This window comes from Emydura macquarii, unplaced genomic scaffold, assembly GCF_026122565.2.
Source record: "Emydura macquarii macquarii isolate MOO-44397 ecotype Brisbane River unplaced genomic scaffold, CSIRO-AGI_Emac_v2 contig_2960, whole genome shotgun sequence".
Classification (NCBI taxonomy): Eukaryota; Metazoa; Chordata; order Testudines; family Chelidae; genus Emydura; species Emydura macquarii.
In genome coordinates, this window is record NW_027133097.1 from 591,693 (window position 1) to 610,455 (window position 18,763).

An 18,763-nucleotide genomic window follows, 5' to 3' on the forward strand; every position below is an offset into this window, starting at 1 on the left:
GTTTTCAGGTAATTAAAGAGCTCCTGATGGAGCCATATTGGCCTCTGACTAGTCTTCACATTTTTTCGTCGCATCGGGATAGTTAGCTGTCGCTTCTTTAATATTATCTGTTTGAGAAACTGCCAGCTCCCCTGAACTCATTTTCCCGTTACATTTTCTTCCCATGGGGCTTTACCTAGCAGTTCTCATTTGTTAAAGTCTGCACTTTTGAAGTCCATTGTCCTTATTCTGCCGCTCTCACTCCTTCCTTTCCTTGGAATAATGAAATCTGTTATTTCAAGATCGCTTTCACCCAAACTGCCTTCCACCTTCAGGTCAGTCAAGTCTAAAATGGCTTTCCTGCTGCTTATTTCCTCCGCCTTCTGAAATAAAAGTTTGTCCTCTATACATTCCAAAGAACTTCCAGGAAATTTTGTGTTTTGTTGTATTTCTTTTCTAACAGATGTCTGGGCAGTTAAAGTCCCCCATTACTACCAGGTAATTTGTTTTGGGAATTTGTTTGTGGTGTTGAGTGTAGAAAGCCCTGAGGCAAGCACCTGAATGGTTCTGCCTCTCAAATTGGTTTAAGTGTGTTTTAATTTTTTTAAATAACCCACTTTTTAAAACTTAGCTTAATAACTTAAGAGAACTCCTGGCCTGGATTTTAGCAGTGCTGGAAAGAAAGCTAACTAACTGTCCTTAAGATACGGCCTTTGCTAGCCAGCCATACATCTAAAACTCTCGTCCAGGCTCTCATCTTGTGTCTCGAATACTGTACTCCATCATCCTGTCCTCTGGGCTTGACAAATGCAGTTTTGTCTCACTCATATCTGTTGAGAATGCTGCTGCAAAGATCATCTTTCTAATCTGTTGCTTTGACATGTTTCCCCTCTTTATTTTATCCCTCCTCCCCTTTTTTACTGCATCAAACATAAACTGCCTGTCTTTGTTTTCAAGGTTCTTCACAACCTAGCCTTACCCTACTTATCTCTCATTCAGCAGCAAGATGTCCATCCCCAACCCTGATCAGCCCATGATTCCAGCATCCCTTGCTCGCTTGTTAAATATTCAGACAAGCACCTTTCATGCTTACTCCCATGCTGCCCCTCATCTTTGGGAGGAGTTCCCTGAAAATATCTGTAAAGCTACTTAATTATCCTTCAAATCCTTCCTTAAAAGTCTCTCCTTTGCTCTGATGTCTACTGAAAACTTAAGAGTTAGATTACTAGTGTGCTGAGACCACTGTGTATCATGCTGACCAGTGTTAACTCACTGATTCCTTTTACTCCCCCATCTTTCTCTATCCATCTGTTGACTCTTCTGTTTTGCTTAGTTTGTAAGTTCTTTGGGGCAGAGACCGTTTTTAATTGTTCCATGTGTACAGTGCCTAGTACAGTGGGCTCCTGGTCTGTGATTGGGGTGCCTAGATGCTATGATAATACAAACAACATTAAAAATAAAACATTCCACTTCTTTTAATGGAGCTGGAAACAAGGAGAGCCATCTACCATGTGACCAGTCAGCTAGTGGTCCACCAAGCACAATATGGGAACCTCTGCACTAGTGGAAGTCTTAAATCAACACTGATGCAAAATGGGAGGGGTACCAAAGACAGAAGTCCAACTGCAAAGGGAGATGAAAAGGATTTTGGGGTGCGGGGGGTGTTACATCCAACAAAATGAGTTACTTCCATTTAATGTAAAGTCATATGCTGAGAGAGAGGGGGAGTAGGCAGCACAACCACAATTGTGAGCGGCTGGGGCAGCTGTCTGGAAATCAGTGAATCAGAGAAACTAGAGGGTGCTAATGGATTAATTTTAAATCAGCTAAGAGTGTGTCACACTGCCAAAAAAGAAACCATTTCTCCCCTGTAACTACGTGCGGTCATATGAACAAGGCAAGAGACACCGCCCGAGTGAGGAGTGCTGAAGATCATATCTGGAGTAGTGGGTGCAGTTCTGAACCTTGCTGTTTGAGGGTTTTGGGAAAAACCAGAGAAGTGCAATGGAAATGATCCAAGAACCAGCTTTAAAAGCTATGGGGGATGGGAATCTGTGGGAGCTCAATCCGTATTGCACAGAAGAAAGGGGACATAGAGGGTGAGCGCTTATGTGAGAGAAATACCTTCAAGATGGTAATACGAATGGTCTCCTTTCTTCTCTTGTGATGCTTTCTACATGAGCTTCCTTCACAAGTTAGTGGGACAAGACATAAACTAAAGAAGGTAACATGTTCTCGTGAGAGAATAGGAGAAAGCTTTTAACATTAAGAGCAACTAGCTGTTGGATTAGTTTCCTATTCAGTGGTCATCCGGTACCTGCTTTCTAGCATTGCTGTGTTTGAATCATTCATTACCTGGTTGTAAACTGCACCCCCTGTCAGCTTCCTGATTCATGTTTCTCTTTGGTGGGCAGGTGCAAAGTAACTCAACATGAGTGGCCTTGGGGACAGTTCAACAGACCCTGCTAACCCCGATTCGCGGAAGAGGAAGGGCTCGCCGTGTGATACATTGGCCCAGAGGTACGTGCGCTGTTCCAATTCCATTTCTCCCACATGGCTACTTTGTCATTCTAACTGCATCGTTCTGCCCCGTCTGCTTGAGCAGATGGAGCAGGTTTCATCTACTCAGAAATGTTCACACTTCCCACCAGAACTCAGCTCCGCTTTTATCAGTGGCTGTGGTGGAAGAGGGAACATGATGGAAATGTAACTTCCCATCTGCTCGTCTTGCTTTTAGGTGGCAACGGATGATAGAGGCTCATTATCAAAGTGAATTTATTGATTTATAAATGGAGAGCACTTGGTGGTGGCATTGAGGGGAAGGGGGGGATGTTGAGAGGGCTTTCTTGGTATGAGTTTGGGATGGCTGCATTACTCAAAAATGTCAAAGCCTTGTGTGAGTTCTTCAGGTCAGTCCCCAGGCTCATGCCTTCCTGCACACAGTGCCCAAGCATTGCATATTTCTGTCACGTTCCAAAGACCTTGGAGATGAGATTCCTTTACACCATGGTACCATCAGGAGAAACCTTAGTCTAAATTATATTCATTTCCATATGATTGTCCAAACAGCCCTAATGGTGGATTCCTTTCATCATTCAGCCTGCTCTAGAAATCTACTCTTTGCCATATGGCGTTCCCAGTAACTTTTCCATTATTTTGCCAGTCGGCGAAGGGCAAGCAAATCCCATATGTATTTCATCCTGATGATGTACTTCTGAGCATTGTCGCTAAAATGACGGTCATGCTGGGTGGCCCTTGGTGGCACTGGTGTGAATCTGTCAGGTCTGGCTGTTTCCTTTTTGGTGCACCCTATGCTAGGAAAGAGTTTATTGCATTTTATATTTCTGTTGCCACTGTTAAGTGCGTGTCTCTGCTACCTATGAGGCTGTTTTGCTCACCTCCACACATTGCAGTGCAGTGACAATGCTCAGCATTTGCTTTCTGTCAGCGTTGCACATGTATGGACATTTTGTGTTTGACTGAAGTTGACAGTTTCTAGTCTGTAAATATAAAGGTGGCAGTAAGTTAATTTAATGAATTCATGTATTAATTTAACGATGAGGCTTAAGATGATTCTGTTCGTTAACTTCAAATATGTTCTACTTCTCCCCTTTTCAGTGGCTGCCTCTCTCCTCCTCTAAGCCCTGAGTCTGCCTTAGAGCCCAATCCAATTAGTTCTAGTATTTCAACTGGAGCCAGATCATGCCCTTTGGAATGAGCACCCTTTGTCCCTCACACCCAATCCGTATCTAATGTCTGTGTGGAGCAAAGAAGGCCTGTATGCCTGTTTTTGAAGACTCCTTTGCCTAAATAAATAAGAATGTACATGGTTCTGTTGCCTATATTTATTTTTACTCCTTTATCTTTGTTAGGAAACCTGGCTCACAGCCCAATAATAAAGCCCCTAAACTAACCATGCATTCTGTTTTCTAACTAGCTTTCTCATTCTCCACTCTTGTAGTGATCACTCCCTCAGAAATCTTGCTATGCAGCTACGGGACATCCTTTAGAATATTGAGAGTAAGAGCAGGCTAGGACTGATCACTAGAGAATCGGAAGTTTGATGAAAATGTCTTCTTCCCACCTCCCTTCCTTCTGCATGGCTAGCTTTGGGCTTCTGACAGCAGGATGGATTATACAGCTCCTTTCACACGTAAGCAGGGGTCTGTCAAATTTGTGGCCATAAAAATCATGTCTCGGATCATGAAATATGGTCTCCCCCATGACATACGGTCTCTGGCTGCCCAGCTCTGAAGGCAGAGTGGAGCGCGGCGACTCTTGGCCAGTGCTGCGGCCAACAACTGCAGAGAAATAAGGGTGACATGGTACTGCCACCAAAATACCATGCCACCCTTACTTCTGTGCTGCGGGTGGTGGCGGCACTGCCTTCAGAGCTGGGAGCCCAGACAGCAGCTGCCGTTCTGCTGCCAGCCAGCTTCAGGCAGTGTCCCTGCCAGCAGCAGCGCAGAAGTAAGGGTGGCAGTACTGCAACCCCCTAATAGGCTTGCCACCCCCTTTTGGGCCCAGGCCCCTAGTTTGAAAAATGCTGGAGAGAAATAACACATCTTTCATGGGTTGGTCACGGCATAAATAGGAAATTTCATGGATGTGTAACACATCTGCAAAATTTGCTATTTATGCCGTGACCAACCTGCAAAAATGGTGCAATTTCGCTGCAATTTAAATAGAGCTCTACTCATAAGGTATCTAAAAGCACTTTGCGAAGTGCTGACTGGGATACCTGCAGGCAAATGTGGCAGCTATTAGGAGCTTACTCACAGATTTGGACACTGGAATGTGTTTCCCTAGGAGAGGGAATGTTGGCCAGTGCCCCGGTGTTATATCCTACTCTCTTCAGAAAGTGCTAATGAGATGTTTTAACTTCCACCAGTGACTGGCAGAGACAACTTCCTACTCCACATCATGTTCAAAGGCTGGAGTATAGCATGCTTCAGAGCTGCTTGAATTTCAGGATTCCTGTGTAGAAGCCTGGATGGTTTAACAGTTACTGTGATGATACTCCAGAGTCATAAAGGACAACCCACTGCTATAATATTCTCATGATGCTTTTATGTAGGAAAAATTGGTCTATTCTCCCTCCCACAACTTGAAAGTTGCCACAGCAACAGTGGCATCATTTTTTTTTCCAATAAATGAGTTCACCCACAACAAGTAGCTTTTCTGTTTTTTCTCTTTTGATTTGCAAAAAGGTGAGGAAATTAATGTGACCTTCACTGAAATACCTATTCTTCCAGTGCTTGCTCATGTCGATTCGAAGCAGATTTGCGAATGCCGTGTGCACAGTTGTCGGCAGGTTTTTCCCCTAGCAGTACTCGTCGAGTCAGTGCAAGTGCCCTTGGAGTCGCTCCTCCATGGCGCCATATATAGGGTCCTGCCGACCCACCAGCTCTTCAGTTCCTTCTTACCGCCCATGATGGACATTGGAGCTTCCATCTTCTTTTGCTTTGTCAAGTGTTTTCCACTGTGGTTCCAATCAAGGCCAGAGCTTGGCAGGGCAGTCCTCCAGCTCCAAGTGAACATTTTGAGGGTATGTTCAAAGCCAGCACACCGGATCGGATCCCGGATACTTCTCCCTGTTTCCTGAATCATCTATCCCATTTCTGTCATAGAATCATAGAAGATTAGGATTGGAAGGGACCTCAGGAGGTCATCTAGTCCAGCCCTCTGCTCAGAGCAGGACCAACCCCAATTACATTATCTCAGCCAGAACTTTGTCAAGCTGGGCCTTAAAAACCGCTAAGGATGGAGATTCAACCATCTCCCTAGGTAACCCATTCCAGTGCTTCACCACCCTCCTAGTGAAAAAGTTTTCCCTAATATCCAACCTAGACCTCCCCCACTGCAACTTGAGACCATTGCTCCTAGCTCTGTCATCTGCCATCATTGAGAACAGCCTAGCTCCATCCTCTTTGGAACCCCCCTTTAGGCCACTATCAAATCCCCTCTCAGTCTTCTCTTCTGCAGACTAAACAAGCCCAGTTCCCTCAGCCTCTCCTCATAAGTCACGTGCCCCAGTCCCTTAATCATTTTCATTGCCCTCCACTAGTATTGTGCGTGGTCTCAGATAACCTCTGACAGATGGGTGCTATGCACAGTACAATTGGGTATTCTCTCCAGTTCTGTACTTCCCACCCTCCATCCCCCTTCCCCGTCCCTCTTCAGGGACCCTGATCACGAGCAACTTCTTATGCAGGAGGTGCAAAGGCTCCTAAGAGGAGAAGCAGTGGAGGAGATTCCTTAGAAACTAAGTGAAAAGGGGCTTTACTCTTGAAATTTCCTAATCCCAAAGACCAAAGGGCATCTCAGACCCATTCTAGACCTGTGAAACCTCAACAGGTTCATGGAGAAACTGAACTTTCGCATGGTATCCCTGGCCACTATCATCCCCATCCTGGGGACTGGTATGCTGCCCTCAACTTGAAGGACGCGTATTTTAATATATCAATAGTCCTGGCCCACAGAAGGTTCCTCAGGTTCATAGTAAACCACACTCATTGTCAGTTTACAGTCCTCCCCTTCGGCCTATCAGCGGCCCCATAAGTGTTCATCAAGTGCATGACAGGTACAAATGTTCCCATATCTAGACGACTGGCTTGTCAATCTGATCTGGTCAACCTTCAACAGATTGGGTCTACAGCTAAATGTACCCAAGTCGACCTTGTTCCCTTCCCAAAGAATAGAGTTTATAGGAGCAGTCCTAGACTCGGTCCAGGCCCGGGCACTTCTGCCGGAGTCTCGCTTCCAGACCATTTGCTCCATCATAGAAGACTTCAGATACTTTCCCTCCACAACAGTGTGGAGCTTCTTGAAGCTCCTAGGTCCCATGGCCCCCTGCACGTACGTGGTCCAGCACGTGAGGCTGCCACTCAGACCTCTCCAGGCTTGGCTGGCATCAGCATACTGGCCAAACAGAGACAAACTAGACAAGGTAGTTTCACTTCCCCCTCAGGTCATCAAATCCCTTTTGTGGTGGCTCAACCCTCAATTGGTAAGTGCAGGAGTGCCTTTCTCCAGACCCCAGGCTTCATTGTGTCTAGTCACAGACGCATCAGCATTGGAGAGGGGAGCTCTTCTAGGTACCCTCAGGACTCAAGGCCTCTGGTCTTGAGCAGAACTATTGCTCCATATCGACATCAGGGATCTGAAAGCAGTTCGCCTAGTGTGCCAAATCTTCCAGTCCCATCTACAAGGCTGATGTGTATCAATCATGACAGACAACACAACAGCAATGTTTTATATAAACAGACAGGGTGGGGCATGCTCCTCTTCCCTGTGTCAAGAAGCCCTCAAGCTGTGGGATTTCTGCATAGCTCACTCCGTACTCCTAGAGGCATCTTACCTTCCTGCATCCCAGAACAAGCTGGCGGACCATCTCAGCAGATCCTTCCACCGCCACAAGTGGTCTATTCTCCCAGACGTCGTGAACAGCATCTTCCGGCAGTGGGAAGTTCTCTAAGTAGATCTGTTCACAACAAGACTCAACAGGAAGTGTCACCAGTTTTGTTCATTCCCGAACCACAGCCTGGGCTCGATCATGGACACGTTCCTCCTTCCTTGGAAGAGCCACCTGCTGTACATGTTCCCGCCTTTCCTGCTTGTTCACAAGGTCCTGCTCCAGATCAGGAGGGACAAAACAGCATCTGTTATACTGATAGCCCCAGCCTGGCCCGACAACATTGGTATACAATGCTACTGGAACTGTTGGTAGTCAGGCCGTTCAACCTGCCTTTGGTACCGGACCTAATCACAGAGGATTACGGCCACCTCCAACATCCCAACTTTGAGTCTCTCCACCTCATGGTGTGGAAGCTTCATGGTTAAATCCCAGAGAGTCTGCATGCTTGGGGCCTGTCAGAGAGCTCCTTCTCGGCAGGAGGAAGCCAGCCCCCAGGGCCACGTATTTAGCCCAGTGGAAGACACTTTCCATTTGGGCAATGCAGAAAGGCACCTCTCTGATGCAAGCATCATTACCCTCCATCTTGGGCTATCTGCTGCACTTGGAGCAGCTAGGTCTGGCAGTGTCATACATAAAGGCACACCTGGCAGTGTTCTCTGCATTCTATCTAGGGGTTGATGGTTGATCAGTTTCTGCTAATCAGATGGTGCCCCTTTTTCTCAAGGGCGTTGGCAGGCTATATCCCCAAGTTTGTCATCCAGTACCATCCTGGGACCTTAACCTGGTGCTATCCAGACTGATGGGGCCTGTCTTGAGCCCTTAGCAACATGCCTGCTCCTCTACCTCTGATGGAAGGTGGCATTCCTGGTTGCGTTAACCTCAGCTAGGAGGATGTCTGAGCTCAAGACCCTGACAGCCGAACCTCCATACACGGTGTTCCATAAGGACAAGGTTCAGTTGCGCCCACATCCAGCATTCCTCCCTAAGGTGGTATCCCAGTTTCATATGAGCCAGAACATCTTCCTCCCAGTATTCTTCCCTAAGCCACATGCTGATAACCGGGAACGAAGTCTCTATTCCCTGGATGTCAGGCGGGCACTGGCTTTCCACATCAAAAGGATAAGACCATTTCATAAATCAAATCAACTCCTTGTCGCAGTAGCGGACAGGATGAAGGGTTTTCCGGTGTCGTCCCAGAGGAGTTCTTGGTGGATCATGTCCTGCATTAGGATTTGCTATGATCTAGGAAAAGTGCCAGCCCCAGCACTGACAGTGCACTCCATGAGGGCGCAGGCCTCCTTGGCAGCATTCCTTGAGCATGTCCCTACACTAGAGATATGCAGGGCCGCAACATGGTCATCGATCCACACATTCACCACACATTATGCCATCACCCAACAGGCCAGGGATGATGCGGCATTTAGCAGAGCCGTGCTTCAATCAGTGATTCCATGAGCTCCGACCCCTCCTCCTGTGGTCAGCTTGGAAGTCGCCTACTTGGAATTGACATGAGCAAGCACTCGAAGAAGAAAAAACGGTTACCTGCCTTTTTGTAACTTGTTCTTTGAGATGTGTTGCTCATGTCCATTCCAAGACCCATCCTCCTTCCCCTCTGTCAGAGCCAGCTGGCAAGAAGGAATTGAAGAGGTGGCAGATCAACAGGGCCCTATATGGCACCATGGAGGTGCGACTCCAGGGGGCACCTGCACCAACCCAACAGGTACCACTGGGGGAAAAACCTTCTGATGACTGTGCACGTGCTGCGCGCACACCTGGAATGGACATGAGCAACACATCTCGAAGAACAACAGTTACGAAAAGGTAGGTAACTGGTTTTTTGGGCTCTATTGAGAAGTTCACCTGCTCTTTAATAAGCAAAGAGCACCACCTGTGTAAGTCTGAATGTTTTGCAAAATGACTCACTGCTGTTAAAATGGTAGCTGCTCAGTATTCATCTGCATGCCTCAGTGTGGTATGTGGGATGTTTTCTGTGACTTGCTTATAAAGTGATCCACTAGACTTGCTTTTAGTTGCTTTTGCAAACAGAGATTGATTGCAGCTTTTCTTTTTTCTTTTAATTCAAACTTTTACCTTTTAGCTTATGAAATCTCAGACCTTTGGCATTTTGCCTCATATTTCTCTTTGATAACTTACCAAAAAATTTTATTGGCCTCTTTACAGCATGTTCTGTTGAGTGGTTACTGTATGCTAATAGAACCTCTCCTTTGAAATGCATATGGGAAGGAGAAAGAGAGGGGAGATCAAACTTTTCAGAGAGACTTTCTTGTACATCCTGGGCCCTGCCAAGTGTATTAGATCCCTGGAGCTAACCTAATTGGGTACAGTTTAGTCCTTCCCTTGATGTAAGTGGGTCATTTCCTAAAGCACAAGTTACTTCAGATTTCACTGATATCAATTACAAAAAGAGGATGAGATGATAGCCTGGACAGACCAAACAATTTTGCAGAAGCTGAAAATCAAACTTGCCACTAGCCTGTTCACATTTATATCAAGCCATTTGTTTGGATGTGATACAGTTACCACTTCATTGTCAGCTGCCTGATGGGAGAATGAATGTAATTGTACACGCTCCTGAGTTAACAGCTAATCATTATCTGATTCTATAAAAGTTACTGGGCAGTGCTACCTGTCTTCCTGAAAAGGCCTAGGAGTCGCTTGTTACCTGTCACTTAACAGGGAGCTTGGCTTAATCTGAGCTACATAGATTTGGCAAGTCTGTGGTGTCCAGACCGGAAACTTTATTCATTTTCTCCACACCTTGGAGATGCCCATAGTCCGGCAGTTGATTTTTTTTTCAAAATACAGATTCTGCTGGGAGACCACCCGGCTGCTGCTCTGCTGTATCAGCTGCTCAGAAAGTTAACTCTCCTACATTTCTGGCCACTTAACCCTATGCAAAGCGGTTTGGGGAAGGAGAGAAGACAGCAAGGGGTAGGAAGGTGAACCTCAGTCTAATGGAGGCACCGGGGAGGCAGCCAGAGTTCCAGAAGGGTGAGGGGCATGATATGATGGTCCATCTAGGTGTGTGCGCAATTGTTAGTTGCAGAGAGTCCAAGCAGCAGTGAAGAGGACAGAGGAGAATGCACACCGGTCAGGGTTAGGAGCAAAGCTAATAATACTGTTGGAATTGAATAAGAAAAAGGAACAAATCTGTAAACCCCAGAACATCTGTGCAGCGTAGGAATAGAGTTTCCTGTGGGTGTGTGGGTGTGAGTGTATAGTTGCCTGAGTGTTTGGGGATGGAATAATCTAAGCGGTAGCTGCTGACATATTAGGGTGCTAGCTGGTCCTGAGCATTTTGTATGTATCCACTTTTAACAGAATGACTACCACATCCAGAAGATGAAACTGACCACTTTTTGCAGCCTTCAGCATATTCCTCTGCACAACCTCCTTCCCTGGCCGGACAGAACTTGACTACTTGCTCAGAGAATTTTTGACCGCTAACATATTCCTTTTAATTTTCCCCTTCTCCTTCCATCCAATAAATGCACCTTGTAGCTTTTGTCTTATGATCTGGAAGCGATTTGTTCTAGCTCAGTTTCAGAATTGTTGCCTGTTTGTGACCTACCATTCAAGTCACATCAGCTTATTAATGACCGGGAATAATCCAGGTTTAAATGATATTTTCTGAAATCATTTATTGTGTGTCCTTCTGAAGGTTGTAAGAAAGGTGATTTGACTCTTTTTATAAGAACTTTTATTTAGCAAATAGTGCTTATATGTACATTTTTAATTTACTAGTCTCTATAAGAGAATGTCCATTAGCTGTTAGCAATGTAAGGCCTAGGATGCACATTTGAGCAGTTCTGATTCCATCCCGTAGTGGGTAGTGATAGAGAGGGGGGTGTGGATGTGTGTCACAGAGCAGTTCAGTACACTCTTTTCTTTGGCACAGAAATGTGCTATAGTCTCTAGAGTGACTCACATGAGAGCCAAGTTACACCATAGCTCTTTGCAGTTTGTCCATACCTCTGAGATTTGTAATAAGGGAAAAGTTCATGGGGAAGAGTTTGACCCACCGCATTTGGCTCTGGCCTGGAGGAGGGATGATGTTGGCATTTGTTGGGAAGATACTAATAGCAATGCTGCTTTTCACCCCAATCCTGCCACTGTTGATTCAAATTTTATTTTTAGTTGACTTTAGTGGACTTGTTGATCCTTTGTGTGTGAAGTTAGGACCACTGCATGGCAAGTGGCTCTGCAGGTTTATACTTCACTTTTTGAAATAAGCAAGGTGTCTGAATATTAGTTTTTAGAAAGATCTCTTCTTCATCTAGGAATGTATGACTTGAGTCTGCATTGTACAGGTCTTCCTGGGCTTTCATTCTATGACTCATTCTGCATAAAAATAGACAAGGGCCTGAACCAAATCGTCATGCATTTTGTAGACATTCAGATTGCATCTGAATTCAGATTGCATCAGTCCTGTCTCTAAGCAGAAAAGTTTCTGGGTGCCTGTTAGAGTCACACATGCCTGTTTGGGGGAAGCAGTGGGAAAAGTCAATAACCTGGAGTTTTATTTTGTAACAGCAATGAAAAGCGACGCAGGGAGCAGGAGAACAAATACTTGGAGGAGCTGGCGGAGCTGCTGTCGGCAAACATTGGGGACATTGACACCTTGAGTGTCAAACCAGACAAATGCAAGATTCTAAAGAAGACAGTCGACCAGATCCAGCAGATGAAGAGATTGGAACAAGGTAACGTTTGAATTCTATGTGCCTTATGGAAAGACCATTCTCTGGTTGCATCTGCAGCCTTGATTGAGTTACAAACAATAACCATGGCATAGAGACAATTCTTTGATAGTTTTTCTTCTTCCACTTCTATTAAGGCATTTCCATGAAAGTACGTATCATTTGTTCCTACAGATTGTTACCTGAAGTCATGATATTCTGTTTGTGATGACTTCTTTGTTTCCAGAGTCATCTGTTAAGCCCTATACGTCTGCACTGTCTAATGCTGAGCATTTATCTTGTTCATCCTGAAAGTACTTTACCAACACTGAGCCCAACTGATATTCACAGGAATCATCCTTCCTCCTATGAGCATTCCCATTCATTTGAACAGGATTGCTTTTAAAAGTAAAGTTTACAGGGTTGGGCTTGTTAACTAATTGAACCTCTTACGTCACTGCGATGTAGGAACATATGTATTAAACCCATTTTAAAGATGGGTAGGATGAGAGACTGAGGGCATGGTTTTGGAGCTGGGATTAGATTTAAGACATTTTTCCTAGTTCCCAGTCTTCTGCTTGCATCCCTAAACCAGACTTCTCTCCTGTGTGACGTTAAGTGAGGAGTAAGCATCAGAAACAATGAACTCTTTTGTGCCAATGTCCTTAGTCATTTAAAAAGAGGAAAGAGATGTGCAGAATGCTCTCTGAATAGAACACTCCCCCCCCCCCAAGCTTTCCACATTGGCATCAGTAGCTTTTTAAAGGAAAAAAAAAGGGGGGGGGGGGCACTTCTGTGGCAGTTTACCAATAAATGAAAGCTCTGCTTAGCATCCTAAGGAGAACTGCAGGGCTGGGAGGAGGGAGGGGGCAGTGGTCTAGTCATTGCAGCATTGGACTGGGAGTCAGGAGAGGCTGGGTTTTCTGCCCGGCTCCGCCACATGCTCAGACTCTGTGTGACCTTGAGTGATTAATTTAATTTCATCTTATATGGTTCCCCATCTGCAAAATGAATCTAAGCATTACCAATCCATCCATCATTGATGTGTCTGGGCACCATAAACAAAATTAAGAGAAGCATCATTTCTGCCTGAAAAAGAACAACCTCTCCCGCATTTGAAGCCATTGTATCAACAGGGATAATTCTCCTGTCCTCCACCGTTGTGAGGCTACATTTATTGTTTGAAAGCACTTTGGGATCCTCAGATGAAAAACATGAAGTATTTTTTGGGGGGTTGAAGGTCACCCTGGTGCAGATTGCCAGCCCAAAGCATATGCGTCACATAAATCCAAAGGGTTGAGGAAGCAGAGCATAGGTGATGCATCTGGAACCCACAAAGAAGCGTGTGTTACAGGTCCCCTTCTGTGCCAGTCTGCGGAGGATATGGGTTGTTACAGCCCCCAGCTGTGCTCACTCTGTAGCAGCTCATGTTTTTAGCTGTGGAGGTCCTTGGTTGTGGTGCCCCTATGCCTGGGGGTGAATTTCACCCATTAGTAACAGTGCTGAGACAGGTTTGCCCAATCTTCAGCCAATTCCTTTTGCCAAAACTCATGCTGGACATTTTCAGAATTAAATATTGTTGCCTTGTAACAGATGTTAAAGATTTTATAAACACCGTACTTGGCTTGTGTATGAGTGCGTGCTAACTTCAATCCTATTTAGTTCTTCAGAGAGTACACCATTTTAGGCCATGTGTGCAGGAGACATTGGCATGGATCCTACACTATTATTTTACAAACGGAATTGCAGAATACAGACTCCATAGAGTTGAAAAAAAAAAAGGGGGGGGGGGGGTTATGAAACGTCTCTGATTAAGTGTTTGGTGTATTAGCTGTACTGTCGTGAAGAAACAGGGAGACTGTTTTCAGATTTCATTCACATTGTGGCTGGAATTTGAAAAGAATTTCATAGTGAGTAAGTACTTAAGAGGTTCTTAGTTACTGGCACTTCAGTATTCATTAGTTTTCTTGACATTGCACAGCAGGGCTGAACATTAACTAGGACAAGCACTACTTAAAAATATTGTTCCTTGAGCTTTGCTCTGTATTACCGGCTTATTTAGCACTGCGCCACAGTGCTGAAGAAATGAAATTTCACCTTTGCATTTTCTTAGCATTTCATTGCAGAGGTGTTCAGCCTGAGAAGGTGATGGAGAGAAGTTGAAATATCAGTACATTTGTGCTACGGTCAAGAGAAGCTTTTTCAGTACTTGAATATGTACTGAATGTTACACATGTTTGTTTGTTTCCTTTTCTCCTTTCTGTTCTCCCCTCATCTTTAGTTCCATGTAGCCCCAGTCAAAGACTCATTTAGTGTCAGCTGATTGCTTAGGTTCTGGTTTTGCTTCTGAAACATCATGAATGGCAGAGCATCCTACTGCAGAGCCAGAGAACTTGCGTGGTGATCTGTTTAGAAAAGGGGAAGCCAAAGCTCTGCCTGAGGAAGAGTCACCTGCATCTTGTCAGTGCATCTAATGTGCACACTACAGCACTCAGAAGCACAATCAAAGCTTTCACAGGTATAGCGCTTGGTGCCAGAGCTAGGCAATAGCTGCCAAGAGCATTGTTAATGCTGTAGGGATAGAGATGGGAATGAGACTTCAGGCTTACACTGAAATAGTGGAGCATTTTACATCAAGATGGGGCAAGGACCACATTGGGTGGTTGAGTCAAGTCAGCGGCTTGATGTGTTGCAATGTGTTGGACTGATGAAGTCTAAGAACATCCCTCAGTAATCGTTGTGCAGCCCAGGGGGCTAAGATGCACCCGTTTGTGCACTCTCTTGAATGAAAAGCTGCATATTTACGGTATCAAGATATTTAAGTGGAGTGTACCCACTTGGCAGTGGTGTGATGTTAAGGAATTAATTAGTTTTATGAAGCCTATGTCTGCGAGAGAGAGAGTGTGAGAATATGTGCTAGGTTATTATGCACTCTTCATTCCTTTGCTGCTCCTCCTAATGCACTACAACAGGTGTTCACTAACGCAAAGATTCCAATATCCAAGTCCCACATGCGGCTGTTCAAATGGGCACTTATGTATGTTAGGCTTGCCTTGTGTTACACACACCTATATATAGTGATTGCATGCAGGCAAGGCAAGCTTTTAAAAAAGCAAACAAACCTGCACTTAAAAGCTCATCTGAGCATCCAGTTGGTTGCCTGCTAGGGAGCTCACCTGTGGAATTTAGCCTGTGTGCCAGCAATGACCAGAGTATTCAGGGTTTTCGGCACTGGGACACATACCTGTTGGCATCTCTGAACAGCACAACACTAAGACAGGACGTATACAACGGATAGTCCCCTTTTATTGCTGCAATGCTTAATTAAAAAAAAATCCCAGCAAACTCAAATAATCTGCTCAGCGGGGAACAAAATTGATAGGGAAAGGAGAAATGTTACATTGAACCTGCTGAATGAGCTGCAGAGGCAGGGGGAATTTAAATTAAAAAGTAGGGGGCAAAATCCCTTTAAATTCTGTTAGAAAATTCCTGAGTGAAAGCCTGTGTGGAGTGCAGAGCACTTATCCGAGTTCTCTGCAAATTGTGAAGTTATGGGAGCCAGCAGGTGTAAGCTCTTAATGAATGGAAACAAGCTACAATTCGGCCTCTTCTTGCCAAGTGTTCACTCGCTGGTGGAAGTTTCCTCCATTGTCAGCCTTTAAGAGTTTGCCTCTCCTGAATATTTAGAGGTCACATCTCCTCAGCCCTCCCTCCCCAAAATCTTTGTCTCTGTCTGCAGGATTACTTATTTTTGTCCCTCAAAATGGTGGAGGAGCCAAAAGGAGGCAGGAAATCTTGTAAATGCATCACATACATCAGCTAAGCTCTCCCTCCCCATCCCCCAGCACGCCTGGCGGCTGTTATTTAAAGTATGAAGCAAATGCTTTTAGAAAAGATTCCTAGATTTGGACACTTTCCAACGTTAGTAATGTACAGTTGGCAGAACAAGCAGTTTGCGGCTGTGGCAACAACCTGAAATTCATCTGCCAAGACAGCAATAAATGCAGCAGAAGGGCCCTGAAAATTAATTTTTCAGTTCTCATCTCCCCCACGAAAGTTTTTAGATTTTGAGTTAGTGCAACTTTATGAATGCTGCTTTTCAGGCCTTCGACAGCACTTGAGCAAAGTCCCTTAGACAGGGACGAGAGCAAAAGTTCACTGCAGTCACTTGGGCCACATGTAACACTGGAGTGAAAGAGAAAAAAGAATTGAATCCAGGTGTCTTGTTGAACATCATATTTTTAATATGTTTGCTATTGTGGGCATGCCTGGAGGCAGTAGAACAGGGATTGATTCAGCTATTTGGAGTTCCCCTCCCTAAGAATTTGGGAAACTTGTACCATAATATGAGTTGGCGGGGGGGGTGTGAGTTTTTTTTTGTTGGATGAACGTTGGGCCACATGATAGATGCTAGTCCCGTTGCTCAGTGCTTTGCAGGAAGGCTCCTAAACATTGTGGTGATGGAGCTATAAAAGAACCTGGATGGTACTGATCCACTTACCAAATGTAGATCAACCCATCCAAGGGGCTGCCTGCCCCACAGATTCACCACACAGATCCATGCCACTTCTCTTTAAATTAGTTTGCTAGATAAGGTATTGATACTTAATTGTGAGAGTAATCCTTAAAACCTGCCATAGCGCGGTAGGATGTACATCCAAGTGGGTCCTGTTTCTGAGATTTAATCAGTTTTTATTTTGCAAATCAACTGGGGGGGGAAGAGATGACTTAATGACGACAAGGCCCAATAAGACGATAATGCTGCTTGCTGTATGGTAGCAATGGTACATTATGTAGTGCTTTGTCCATGCTACTTTAAAAAGGCCAGTGAAGGCAGTGTGTTTTGTAGGAATGAGCACTGGGTAGAGAATCAGGCAGTGTGAAAAATTCTAATCCATGCTCTGCAGCTGAGTCTGTGGCCTTGGGTAAGTCACTGTACCTTTACTTTTCTGTGCCTCAGTTTCCTTGTCTGAAAAATGGGTGACATATTTACCCACCTACTCCTAACAGGTGTTGCAAGGATTAATGTTTGTGCAGTATTTTGAACACACAACATGATAGATAAATGCTATATATTATTATTTAGTTGCCTGCTCAGATTGTAAGCTCTTTGGGGCAGGGCCATCTTTTTGTTACACATTTGTACAGTGCTTAACACAACAGGGCCTTGGCCCATTACTGAGGCTTCTAGGTCCTATTTGCAGAATACACCTACTAATTCACAAGTGAGGGGGTCTCCATTACTACCTTTGGAAGACTGTTCCACAGGCTAATGGAGTCAGGAAGTGTTTCCCAATTCACTCTGATTTTTCCCTTTTTTAATTTAATCTCTTCACCCCTCATTACATTCTCTTTCCCGTCCTACCTTCAAACACACACTGCCTCCTTGGGGTTTACAACCTTCAGATGTTTGCTGACTGTTCTCATATCCTCACTTACCCACACTACTGTATACAGATTCAGCTTATTTAATTTTCTCTCACAAATCCAACCCCAATGATTTTATTGCTCTTTCTGAACTTCCTTCAGTTTGTCGATATCTTTCTGGCAGTGAGATGCCTAGGACTGAACATATTGTTCCAGGTGAGGTCACCCCAGCGCCAAATGGAGAGACTGACTTTTAACTCTTTGTTCTGTGACCTGATGCAGCAGCTACGCTCTGCTGAGATATCTGTCTTGGTTTGAGGAAGAATTTTTTTCCCCCCAACAAAGCTTTAAATAAATAAATTCCTTGTGTGAAGGCACGAACCTTTGATTTACAAAACAAATAGCAGGAAAGATTCTGGAAGGAGGAGGGTGGGGAAGTCCCTGGTGCTGGTGGGTATACTGTCAGGAGGGTATTCTTTCGCCTTTTAGGCCTACCAACCTTGACTGTGTCCTTTTTAAGACTGTCACCAAATCTTTTGCCCAAAACACTCATCCATTGATAGGGTGCTTAATTTCTTTCTAAAGTGGTAGTTTAAATACAGCATCTTAATAGCATAAATCAAATCGTATTGAACTTTTGATTAGGATGCCTACAAACGCTAACATCATCACAGAGGATTGTCCTTGAAAACCCTCCTAACATGCATAAAAAGTAAATCTACAGCAAAGAATATTCAAGGGGGACCACCTTTTTTCCCTGCTGTATTCGTTTTTTGCTGTTTGCCGCTTGCCGACTTCTGCACCTGCTATGCTGCAGTGCATCATTAGCACTCTGTGCAGATCAATGCTTAGACCCACATTTACCTCTGTGTTCATCAGTTTAGCAGGTGCATCCCAGTTCTGTCTCCATAATATTTGGTATGTCGATTATTTAGGTAGCACCCAGTAGCCCCAATCAGTTTATCCCATGATCGCCAAAATAGAGGAGCTTTTTCAATGGCTACCGTTACCGTACGTCATACAACTTATAAATACTACATAGGCAACTGTGACCTCTCAGGCTGTCCATGCAGATAAAGGGGTTCTGATGGAAATCGTAAGAATGAATCCTCTGCCCTCCTGTGTGGGGTATGGTAGTGCTAGATTCAGTTTGCAGATCTTTAGTTGTTGTTAATCTTTCTGTTACAGTGCTGCCTATAAAACTTGACCTGATTTGTGTGCATTTTAAAAGAGTGGTGGACTAGGAATTATTTTCTCTTATAAATATTCATTGTTGTACCAGATATGATCATTGTGCTGTCAG

At 44.6% G+C, this 18,763-nt stretch overlaps 1 long non-coding RNA gene across 1 annotated transcript in view; it reads left to right on the top strand.

The window, feature by feature from the left end:
* LOC137167683 (uncharacterized) overlaps positions 1-12,117 on the top strand; it is a 135,287-nt gene extending 123,170 nt beyond the window's left edge. The window contains exons 2-3 of the long non-coding RNA XR_010924166.1: positions 2,394-2,499; positions 11,951-12,117. This is a non-coding gene — a long non-coding RNA (uncharacterized lncRNA). The remainder of the gene's footprint in view (positions 1-2,393; positions 2,500-11,950) is intronic.
* Positions 12,118-18,763: the final 6,646 nt, after the last annotated feature.